General features: G+C 44.8%; 1 protein-coding gene across 6 annotated transcripts in view; it reads right to left on the reverse strand.

Annotated features, from left to right (window-relative positions):
- The window catches only part of AGBL4 (AGBL carboxypeptidase 4), a 1,466,214-nt gene that overhangs the window by 102,592 nt on the left and 1,351,500 nt on the right, over positions 1-12,122 (reverse strand). The window lies entirely within an intron of this gene.

Genomic DNA, 12,122 nt, shown 5'->3' on the forward strand with positions numbered 1-12,122 from the left:
TTTTAAAGTCTAGGTTTCTAGTACTGCAATTGCTGGCTCAAAGCTTTAAACACAACAATATATTTTAAACCCCAGAAACTCATAGTAAGATTTTTTTCTCTCTCTCTTTTGAATTCTGTGTATTTCTACTCCCTGAAGGATTGTCATCCATGGCTCCCAGGGTCAAGTCCAAGCTTCCTGGGGTCCCACAGGGCTCTCTATGACTTGTCTCTGCCTGCCACCCAACCTTGCCTCCTGCCCCTTCTCCACATGCTCCCCTTGTCCAGTCCAGCAAACCAAACTCCTTATAATTCCCAAGTATGTTCACCTGCCTAATACCTGTGTCCTCACGTATCTGCTCCCTCTGCCTGTGATGCTTCCCCCAGTCTTTGTCTAAAAAAATCCTACTCTTCCTTCAAAGCTCATCTGAGAGGTTACCTCTTCTGGAAAGCCTTGCCTGACCCCTAAGTCCAGTTCACCTGACCCTACTTTACCCACATGGTAGCTGGAGCCGTTGTCTATCATTAACATGTGCTACCCTGTGCTTCAATCATTGGTTGACTTGGTCTGGAGCGCCAGACCAGAAGTTTGCAAACTGTCTATGCTCAAGGAATCTTTCATTCAAATACACTTTTTTTTTTTTTTTTTTTCAGATGGAGTCTCGCTCTGTCACCCAGGCTAGAGTGTAGTGGCATGATCGCGGCTCACTGCAACCTCCGCCTCCCGGGTTCAAGGGATTCTCATGCCTCAGCCTCCCGAGTAGCTGTGACTACAGGCACCCGCCACCTTACCCAACTAATTTTTGTATTTTTAGTAGAGATGTGGTTTCACCATGTTGGCCAGGCTGGTCTCAAACTCCTGACCTCTGGTGATCCACCTGCCTTGGCCTCCCAAAGTGCTGGGATTACAGGCGTGAGCCACTGCGCCCGGCCTCAAATACACTTCTTATACTAATAATAGTTAAGTTTTTTTGAGAATTATGTGCCTGGCACAATGCCTTAAGTAAGTCACAGGCATCATCTTATTTAATCTTCACAACAAGTCTTTACAAACAAGGACACTGAAGCTCAGAAAGGTTAAGGAACCTGCCCAAGGTATCAAAGTTATTGAGTCAACATTGACTTGAGATTTAAACCTGGGCCTGAGCCTGAGCTCTTAACCACAGACTTATCCTGCTTTGTGTAAAATGGAGAGAAGCCCCTTCAGACCCCTTGCAACTTTTCTAAGAACAGTTTGAAAACCACTGCTGTAATCTAGATCATCAGCTCCTTGAGGGAAGGGACTGTTACTTGCCATTGTGTTCTAGCATACAGTGCTTGCACTCAGGAAATCTTTAATGGGTAAATGAATGACTTTTTCCTTTTGAAGATTACTGTACAGGGAAGATTATGTATACACTTTAGTAGCCTTCAAGTGAAAGCAAGCCTGGAAAGACTTGCTGAGTGGTAGAGCATCAAGGCTCATTGGCCAGAAGGCTGGGCCATACCCAAGCTGATAAGACTTCCCACAGCCAGACACTTGGGACCGGTATAGGAGTTGGGAGATGGGCATTAGGACTTAAAGAAAATAGGGGCAATTTCCTGATAGAAGGTTAAACACTTCAGTTCTTGCTGGAAGGAGTGATTAGCCTGGTCCTTTTCTTATCAGAATTCAGCTCTTTCCACCACAGTAAATAATGGACTAATTAGGCATCTGGCTTACTTGATTTCCCATGGCTAAGGCCGATTTCTGAAGTGCAATATGCTATTTGATGTACTAGAGTGAATTCATCGTGGGCTCGAGAGCCTCTCAACGGCAACAAGCAAAAATAACTCTTGGAGAAGTTCCACATATGCTGAACACAAAACACCCTAAAATGTAACCTGTACTCTGCAGCCTGCTCAGCTGAGTCCCTAATGGGGTAGCAGGCTATATGTAGATCGCAACCTGCTCAGACGGGGGCATGGAAAGGGAGGAGTATATGGGAGGAGTAAGAAATGGATGGGGTGGGTTAACTGGAAAAGTTCCTGGAAGAGATGACCTGGGGTAAACCAGAGTGGTTCGGTAACTGACAAGAGGTTATTGCAGGAGTGTCGGACTACCCACAGAGACTCTTTTTTAGCTCATTTGTGGCCTGGGTAATTGAGTGACCGTGGGACATAGAAAATGGAGAAGCAAGTTTGGTCTAATTTTGAAACCAACGTAAATTGAATAGATATCAGCAGCAGAGAGGGAGCAAAGAAGAAAACTTTAGAATCTGTGGGTTTCTGATGGAGATTCTATGTGGGTGGATTCTAATGCTCCAGAATTTCCAAATTTGTGAGCTTGAGAAGAGATTCCATATGTAAGAGCTCTTTGTGACAGAGGATCAGTGGGGGCAAAATATGAAGGAAAGATTAGTTCATGGAAATACAATACAGTGAGAGAGAATTATGGAGGTTTGAAAGTTGCAAGTGCAATGAATTTCTCTGGGATGTTTCAGTGCTGTCTTGCTGAGAAATGATGGGTCAGATAAGGGAGCTACCAAGATTTCCCTAAACACTCACTGAGTGCCTACTAAGTGTTGGACTCTGACAGAAGATGGAGAAACAAGATGAAAAAGAAACAATTTTTATGTTTGAGCAGCTCAAAGAATAAACGAGGCGACAGGAAAATGATCACTAAAACACAGCATGATTTGCACCTTAACCAGGGGGTTTACCCAGCTCTGTGGGATGCCTGTAGGAATCCAAACAACTGCCCTCTAGAGAGACTGCATTTTGATCAGTCAACTGCTCAAGAGGTTCTCACTGAATTACCAATGAGCATCTGGCCCTGGTCAGGGCAGCAGGGAGGTGAAGGTAGGTCCTTTGCACTGGAGGGGTTTGCAGAAGAACAAAGAAATGAGGGTTCATTGTGGAACAAAGTATACAGGGAACCCTTGAAGATGATGGACTTGGAGGTGGGTTCTAAAGAGTAAGGAGGATTTTGAGAGTGTCACTTGGCTTGGAACATTTTTTTCTGCACTTTACTCAGCGAATTTGTATTTTCACAAGTCTTTTGAGATGTTAATTCCAGGTGTGTGTGTGTGTGTGTGTGTGTGTGTGTGAGCATGTGACAGTATCTTGCTCTATTGCCCAGGCTGGAGTGCAATGGTGCGATTATAGCTCATTATAGCCAAGAACTCCTGAGCTCAAGGGATCCTCCTGCTGCTGCCTCATAAGTAGCTAAGACTTAAAGGCCTGTACCACCATACCCAACTAATTCATTTTTTCTTTCTCCTTCCTTCCTTCCTTCCTTCCTTCCTTCCTTCCTTCCTTCCTTCCTTCCTTCCTTCCTTCCTTCCTTCCTTCCCTCCTTCCTTCCTTCCTCTTTCTCTCTCACTCTCTCTTTCTTTCTTTCTCTTTCTCTCTTTCCCTCTCTGTCTCTCTTTCTTTCTTTTTTATTGTCTACAGATGGGGTCTCACTTTGTTGCCCAGGCTGGTCTCAAACTCCTGGCCTTAAGTGATCCTCCCACCTTGGCCTCTCAAAATGCTGGAATTACAGTCATGCATTTCCAGGTTTTAATAAGTGATTTTCTTCTTTCCTGCCTGCCTTTTCTCCCTCTCTCCTGGGACACATTCATTGAGGGCCTGTCCCCTGTGCTGGGTGTTGGGGATATAAAAATGACTAATGCTAAGGCTAAGACCTTAATAGAGTTACAGTGTATAGTGGAGTATGGGAGCTGGGCTGGGGGACAGTGAGGTAAGTGCTGCAATAGCCAGGTGTGTAAAGTCTATTCTCATATACCTGCTACTAAAGGTTATATATATGCATATTATCTATTCTTAACAGAAATTCCAGAAGACGGGCATTGCCATTCTCAATTTACAAATAGGGGAACTGAGGCATAAAGAGTTTAATGGGCTGGACTCAAAAAGAACCTTCTAGAAACTCTACATTTGAAGTAATATATATCTAGTTAGTAGTTGAGAAGTATCCGGAGTGTTTTGGGATGAAAAGGTGTTACAAAAGTTGAAGGAGACAACCTGCTGGACAGGAATATTACTCAGAAGCATGAAATCCATCTCTACCCTGCTTTCTGCTGGAGTCAAAGTGAAAATCTAGACTTAGAAAAACCATGTCTTTTATCACAGGTGGGAGAAGTTGCCCTTCAGAAAAGTAATGACTTCTCTTAAAATTCCTTAAAGTTTCATAAACCATCTCAAACTGTTGTAGGGAAAACCGTAAAAATTTCATGAATCCAAAGCACCCTGTGTTCTCAGAGCCCCCTGTACAATATCACATTTACTTCAAGTCTTTATTTCCATATTGAACCTTTCACCTCAGTGGCTATTTACTGATTTCCTGGGGCATGTGGGTAGGAGTGGAAAACTATTTGAGCAGACCTAAGTGTGCAATCCATGGTGCTGGTGTGGGTGCTTTAATCTATCCCTCATGGCACCTCCAGCAGCTGGCTGCTGTCTGAACATTTCAACAGGACATTCCTCTCCATGGCAAGAATCCTTCCTCACCTTTATAAAACACTTTACATTCACATATTTTGGATCTTGCTCTACAACTGGTGAGGTAGGCAGGTCAGAGATTTTTCTTCTCTTTTAGCAGATGGGCACACTGAGGCTTTGGAAACTAATGTTTATGGAGTATCTGCTTTGTACTAAGCACCTTCATTAAGCATCCAATCAGTCTATCCTTGGTAGCAGCCAAGACTTTTGTGCCTTGTGGAAGTTCTGCCCATCAGTGGATCAAGAGCTATACTCAACAGACATCTCTACAATGGCACAGAAAGCTGGAGACAGAGGGGCTCTTTGGACACCAATCTTCAACCTCTACAAGGTATAGACAAGGTGGAAAGTAAAGTCCCAGAGAGGCTAAGAGACTCACCTATGAGCACCAAGAAAATGAGTGGTTCAGCCACCCTGGCGGAGGACTTCGTATCCCAGCCCCATTTACTGCCACACAGTTTCAGCTGCTCCCTGCAGGGAACCTCTGGGATAATCAAGTCAGGAGACATGGGGATGGAACAAAGGTTTGGGGACCCACAGCCTAGTTCCCAGAGTTGCTAAGGCCTCAGTGACATAGTCTGCAAGTGCCCTAGGGATGTGATTTTTAACAGGGCTGGTTCTATCTTTTCCTAGGGAGTGATAAACATCCTACCATAGGGGGTAAAGAATTACCTCACCCAGAATGCCATGGCTATGGTCTCCTGTCCTCCTAGTTTATTTCTGAGTGTGTACGTGGGGTGTATGAGGGGTACCCTTTACCTCTCACCCTCCACAAAGTGGGTTTACTCCTTCCACAAAAAGCATCTCCTCCAGGCCCATGGACTCGAAAGCCTGTCAGGTACGGACACTCGCGTCCCTTGGTTCCTAGTGAGGAGCTGCCATCTGAGGGCCTTCTAGCCTGGCCACCCAGTGGGACCTCTGCTTCCCCTGAGAACAGACCTCGGTTTAATTGAATGGTGAAACTGTGCTGTGTGTTTTTGTATGTCTCCTTGGTGTAATTATGTAGAACTGCATACTTGTTTATGTGCCTGTTTTTATTTACCATGTTTATGTTTTTATGTATACGTATTTTCTGTTTGATTTGTGAATGTATGTGTTTTCTGCATATGGCTATGTTGCGTGCGTGTGTGTGTGTGTATATCTGTGTGTGTATTTTGTGGGTTGGTGTGAATGAGTGCTGGTTCTGTGTGTGTTATTTGACCATGTCACCAGCTGCTCTGTTTGTCAAGTAAATGTGTTATAATTTATTTATTTATTTGACAGAAAGAGAGCAGCTTATCTTAAGGACTGCAGGAGGCAAGAAAAGAAAGAAAAGGAAAAAAAGCCAGCCCCGTGTTGCTCTATTTTAAAAACTGCTCTGCGTTGTTATGGCAGCTAATTTTCCTTAAATGATTTAAGGAAACGGATCTGTCTAAAAGAGCTGCAGCCAAGTTGTTATAGCAACACAGGCAGCAGCTGAGGAGGGCCTTTCTCCTCTAGTAAACGGGGGAAAATCACCTCGGAGTGTAGAAACCTCTCAAAATAGCAACTTTGGGTTCTGAGGGACTCAGGAGGTAAAGGAAAGGGCTGGTGGAAACCCATTCACCGACCCAGACAGACCCTGGGGGGTTCTTCTTAGCAACAGCCTTTTCACTTGAGTTGGGATCTCATCATTCTTCACCTGGACTATGGCAATAAGCACCTACCTGGTCTCCCTTCTTCCCACGTAGTCTCACCTCCTTTGACCCAGTCTCCACACTGCAGCCTTAGTAATTTTCTAAAGCATGCATTGTTTATTCATCTGTGAATTCATCATTCAGCAGAATAGTCTCTACAGTGCCGGGTTCTGTGCTAGGTCCTGGGAGTACAGAAAGGTACTGAATGAAATGAATAGGGCATGTTTTTGAACAGTATGCCAGGGAACCCTAGCCTTTATTCTAGAAGTAATGCAGGACCACTGAAAGAATTTAAAGCAGGGAAGACAGACCCAGGTGGATTTAAATTTTAGAATGACTCCAAGATTTCTAGATTGAAGAATCGAGTGGCTGGAAATGTTTTTCATTGATCTCTCTTTCCCTTGCTCCAGCGTCTTTGAGGACTCTCCACTGACTACTCTGATTTTCAAGACAGAGAGAGGATGTATGCTGGAATATTCCTAACAAGTGGCACTTTGTTTCATTGCTTTGATTTTTTTTTAGTCGTGGTATTTAATTCAATTAAAAATCAATTTAAAAGAGGGCCTGAGACCTTGATTTTAGTAAGAAGAGAGCATTGGGCCATAGGAAGAAGCCAAATGCCTTGGGGCAGTGTTCAAACCCATCCATGGGCTTCCTCAGCCTGCACCTCACATGCCCTCTCACAGCTACCTGTCATAAATCCTGCACACCAAGCCCAGAAGCTGAGGTCTTCCACCCCCGTTCCATTGCTCAGCTTTTCCTGGAATGCCCTCTCCCCTTTCCCTATAACTTCCCTTCTCTCCAAAGCTCAGCCACCTGATGAAGTATTACCAATCTCCAAAGGGCCAGTACAAATGCAGATTTCTCAAAAAAGCTTCCTTGGATCACCCACCCCCCACCCCCACATGGATTAATCTCTTTCAGCCCCATGTTTCCAAAGCACTGTGTTTACTTAATTATAGCACACCTTCCTGACTGCCTGGAATTAAAATTTCATAAGGGTCTGGCCTTCTCATCAGATTGTAAGCTTCTCCTGACCTGGGACTCTGCCCTATTAATCTCTGTAACCTCAGAGATAGCTCAAGAGCCTTGCAAATGGGAACATTGAAAAATGTGTGCTGCAGTCAATTAACTGAGGATTTTAAAGCAAATATTACTTTGTCATTTAGCTTCATCAAATACTGGGTGCCCTGACAAGTACATAGTTAGATGCTAGTGGAGTTGCAGATGGATGGTTCTAGGAAGCCCATTCACATATGGGCTTAGCTTTCTAAAATCATTAACTGGATATAGCTGTGAGAGGAGGGCACTGTCTGTGGCCTTGTGGGTGAGTGACTCTGGTTGTGTGGCTGATTGTGTGATGTGAAGTCACTGTCATACTGTGTGGTGTGTGTGCTAGGAGAAAGCCAAACTCCCGTGGATAGGGGGTAAGCTCTCACCTGAAAGGTAATATCGTTTCCGGTGCTAATTAGATCTCAGATCTAAAATCAGAATTGGAAGGAGAGGCCTGGATTACAGCAGAGTTAGAACTGGCTCCCTGGTCTTTACCACCACTAAAGATATCAAAATGTCTCAGCGCAGCTCCCCAACAAGATATGGTTAGATGGTGAGGACAGGTTAGGGACTGGGAAGACAAGGGATCTGGGATATGAGTGAGCCCTTGATGGCCATAGAGAGCTAATTTCAATTGGGGGGGGCGGGGGGTAAAATGGGGGTAAAACTGAGTCCAGGGCTGAAGCAAGTATGTGAAGATGATCAGAATCCTCTCTCATAGGAATGGGAGTGGGTGATGCCATCTCAGGTTCTATCCCTGGGAGTGCTGGACAATCTCAGCAGGTTGCAGGGAAACCTCTGTCACCAGATCAGAGCCTTCATTAAAGGAGGGCACAGTGATGGTGGCAGTGGGATCAGGGGATATTCTGAGGGAGAGAGAAGATTGGGGAGGGGTCTGTGGTTCAATTCTTCCTTTTATCAGGAAAGTCTTCTAAAACCAAGTCACAGAAGCTCTCGGTTCGCTTCATCATTTGCTCAACGTCTGGTGTCCAGTCTCTGCTGGACACCAGAGACCCTGAGATGAGTTAACCAGACCCTTTCCCTGCGGGACAATCAATCACAACTGGCAAACAGGTGCCAGGCCACAGTGTCCACAGGGAGCTATCATGGGAGTGGAGCATGAAACACTTTATATCTCAGGTCCAGGGCAGTCCTCCTGGTTAAACACTTTGTTTTCAAGATCATCATATAATACCCAATGTCCCCAAGAGGGGTAAGATTTTAGTGAGCACAGGGCTAGGAAAGCAGCTTTGAAGTCAATGTCATCACTAATACAAGGACAGTAGGCTCCTGCTGCCAGGTTAGAAGCACACAGAAGGGCTCATTCCAGAAGCCTTCCAGTGCGGGCCAGACATACCACTTCAGGTCTACTGTACACTGAGCACCTCTAAAGATGAATGCATCGCTTGGCCCTTACTAACTGTTCCTCCTGGGTTCCCATCTCAGGCAAAGTGCCACACTACTCGGCTACCCAAGTGAAAACCACAGGGATCATGCAAGACTCCTTCCCCTCCCATCAGCCACAGTCACCATGTCCCTTAGGTCTGGATCCTTATTACTGCTAGACTCCTCTTGTTCCTTTTCAACTCCACAGCAGCAAGCTGTAATGGTCTCACAGTCTCTAGTTTGGCACCATCCAAATCTATTTTTCTAACGGGCACCAGAGGGGTCTCTCTGAAATGCAAACCTAATTTGTCAATTCCCTGCTTAAAGTCCTCAGTGGCTGCCTATTCCCATGAAAATAAAGTCCAGATTGCTCCCTGTGTCGCAACTACCCCTTCTGTCTGCCCCTGGTACCAGCCACACTGAATGACTTCCAGTATCCTGAGTAAGCCACCCTCTCAGGGCAGGTGCACATGCTGTTTCCTCTGCCTGGAAAGTCCTCCCTGACCTGAGCATCCCTCATGTATCAGCTCAGGTGTTGCCTCCTGGGTTGGGCTCCCACAACCCCTGTGCTTCACTCTATAAATGCATCTAGAATAACTGTCTGTAAATGTCTGTCTCCACCAGGCTGCGAACTCCTCGGCACCCAGCACAGGGCCTGAGGAATGACAGTTGATGTTGGAGGGTCTCGCTGATTCTCTGCTTGTTGATTCTGTGGGCAGAAGGCAATCTGGACAGGAGGAGTGAGGCTGTGCATTTAGAAACAAGCCCAGACGTTGTCCTGGAAGTTCAGATAGTTCAGGGTTGAGTGACTATGTATGTGATACTGAAGTTCAGGAGCAGAAATGCACTTAAAGCTGTTAGGGCAGATGCCTCAGGGCACTGCAGTGTTTGCAACTGGGCACAAAGATGTCTGAAGTCAAATGTGAATTTAAATCAGATCCAGGTAATGGTTGTTGAGGGTCTGCTACACACCAGCACTGTGCTAGGTGTTTTTGCATTATTATTATTATTATTGTTTTTTGAGACGGAGTCTTGATCTGTCACTCAGGCTGCAGTACAGTGGCACGATGTTGCACTGCAACCTCTGTCTCCCAGGTTTAGGCAATTCTCCTGCCTCAGCCCCCCGAATAGCTGGGATTACAGGCATGTGCCACCCCACCTGGCTAATTTTTTTGTGTGTTTTTAGTAAAGACCAGGTTTTGCCATGTTGGTCAGGCTGGTCTTGAACTCCTGACCTCAGGTGATCCGCCTGCCTCGGCTTCCCAAAGTGCTGGGATTATAGGCGTGAGCCACCGCGTGTGGCCTCACATCATTTTTAACTAGAGAGAGTGTATAATTTATCATCCAAATCAGAACAGTTTTGAGAGTGAAAAGAGGACGTTGTTAAAAGATACTCCAGGACAACAGGTGTAAACCAGAACTGCCCCAGGAAAGCCAAGACTTATGACCATTCTACCTAGAAGTCATACTTTGTGCTTTTGTTCTTGGTAGCCCCTGACACATCTTATAAATATATATTTATCAGTATTTACTTGTTTAAAGTCTATTTCCCCACTGTATTGCAAGAGTTGGGGTTTTTCTTTTTCACTACTAGAACCTCAGTGCACATAGAAAACCCATATATAAATAAATATTTGTGTAAAGAAGAAAGGAAAAAGTGGAGTAAAAGATTGAGTGAGGAAAGAGAGAGTGGGGAAGAGAGGAAGGAACCAAGGGAGCTGGGATCCTCTTCCAGGCCAGCTTGACTCCTATATTAGTGCTCCACGCCCTTGCTTGAGGCATAAATGAGTAGCCTTTCAGTAAGAAAATGGCTTATACAACTAACTCAGTGCCCAAGATGTACTTACTAAGATCTAACCAGCTGATGATCAATGTATTCATGACGCAAATCATTTCCTAATATCTCTGTAACTCACTCCGGCTGGATCTGTGTTTTGCAGCATGAACGAGCGCCCAGTTGTTTGTGAGTAAATCAATAATTAATGACAGCAATGGCATGCTGAAGCCTTTTCCTCTGTAGCAACCCTAACCTACTTCCCTTGTGTTCCTCCCCCAGGCTGCCCCCAAACTCCCATTTCTCTCTTTGGGGATTTATCTAAAATACCACTTTGTTCAATGGTTTCCACTCTGTCACTCTTTCTGGTCCAATGTCATTTTTATGTTTTTTTTGGTTTGTTTTTCACTGTGCCTCACCATCCTACCTGGGAATAATTGTTTTGCATCTATAAGCCATATTGCATTTGGCATAATAGGATTTTCTGTGTTCAATCCAATTTAACTCAACATGCAGTTATTGAATATCTATTATCAGCCAGATCAGGAAAAAAAATGTAGGAGCTTGTTCTCCTTGAGAAGGAAGTATTGCGATTCTATCAGGGAAACTGCAGTCAACACAGAAGCCTGGGAGGGCAGAATTCTGCAGACTACAGATACTTCCTGAGAAAATCAGAAGCAGCTTCTCTCTGCAAGGAAAGCTGATCAGGATGACATTGAGAGGTCAGGGGCAAGTTCGTGTCTGTAAGAACTAGAAGACAGTGGGGTTTCAAAGCTTAGAGAAAGGCAGCAAACCATAATCATTCTATCTCTGCATATGGATTTGGTGAGCACAGTTCACACCTTCTTTTATAGACAAAGAAGGATGAGCTGGGGAAGAAGGCAAATATCCTAGAGTTATGGTTATGCAAGCCATGACACAAAAGGTATACTGTGAAAGGACCTAGGAAAGCAAAATTCACATAGGAGGGCCAAGATAACAGTTGAGTTTTATAGCCAAGAAAATTACATTGCACCTCAGGACTGACTTTTTCATTAATCCCTGCTCTAATATATGCATTTGTTTTTAAGCACAAATGCTTAATCTGATCAATACCTGTGTTGCTCTTTAATTCAGGAAAGTTTCACTGGGATCCTCAATGAGGGTAAGCAGAATGGGTTACATTGGTGCATCTCTGAAGTACCCCAACTGTGTGACCTTTGTTGTCTTAGCAATCACCATCTCTCACCTGACAGCAGTCATGGGCCATAAAAATCAGTCACTGAAGTTGGAAGGGACTCAAATGGAATTTCACTAGAATGTCTTCCAACAGTTGAGTCTCCTCTGTGCATCCTTTTGGACTAAAAGTTGAACACTTTTAGTAAAGCAAAGCTCACAGCTCACACACACACACTCCATTCTCAAGCAGCTATAGTCATTAAACAGTTCTATTTCTCTACCTCTTCCCATATCCCCAACCTGAAAAAAGGTCTGTCCCACCCATTCTGCGATAGCTCTTTAGAGACAGAATACTGTAGTTTGCTTCATTTCTCTAAGCTATGAAACTCTGCTGTCTTCTCCTATTTCTTACAAACAAGAACTTGCCCCAGGGAGCAAACTTGGTGTGGACACCCATTGCTCTATCTGCCTATGTCCCCTTCTTTCTTCTGAAATGGTAGGCCCTCTTTTCTGAAAACAGGTACCAACCCACCCTCCAACTCCAACCATGTGGTTCCAGAGAGGCTGCCTTGTCCTTGCATATTCTTTCTCCTGAGCCAGAACTGACTTGCCCAGAAGGGGGCACGTCCTCCCAACTAGGTCAATCACAATCCT

The sequence above is a fragment of the Macaca thibetana genome, chromosome 1 (assembly GCF_024542745.1).
Source record: "Macaca thibetana thibetana isolate TM-01 chromosome 1, ASM2454274v1, whole genome shotgun sequence".
Classification (NCBI taxonomy): domain Eukaryota; kingdom Metazoa; phylum Chordata; class Mammalia; order Primates; family Cercopithecidae; genus Macaca; species Macaca thibetana.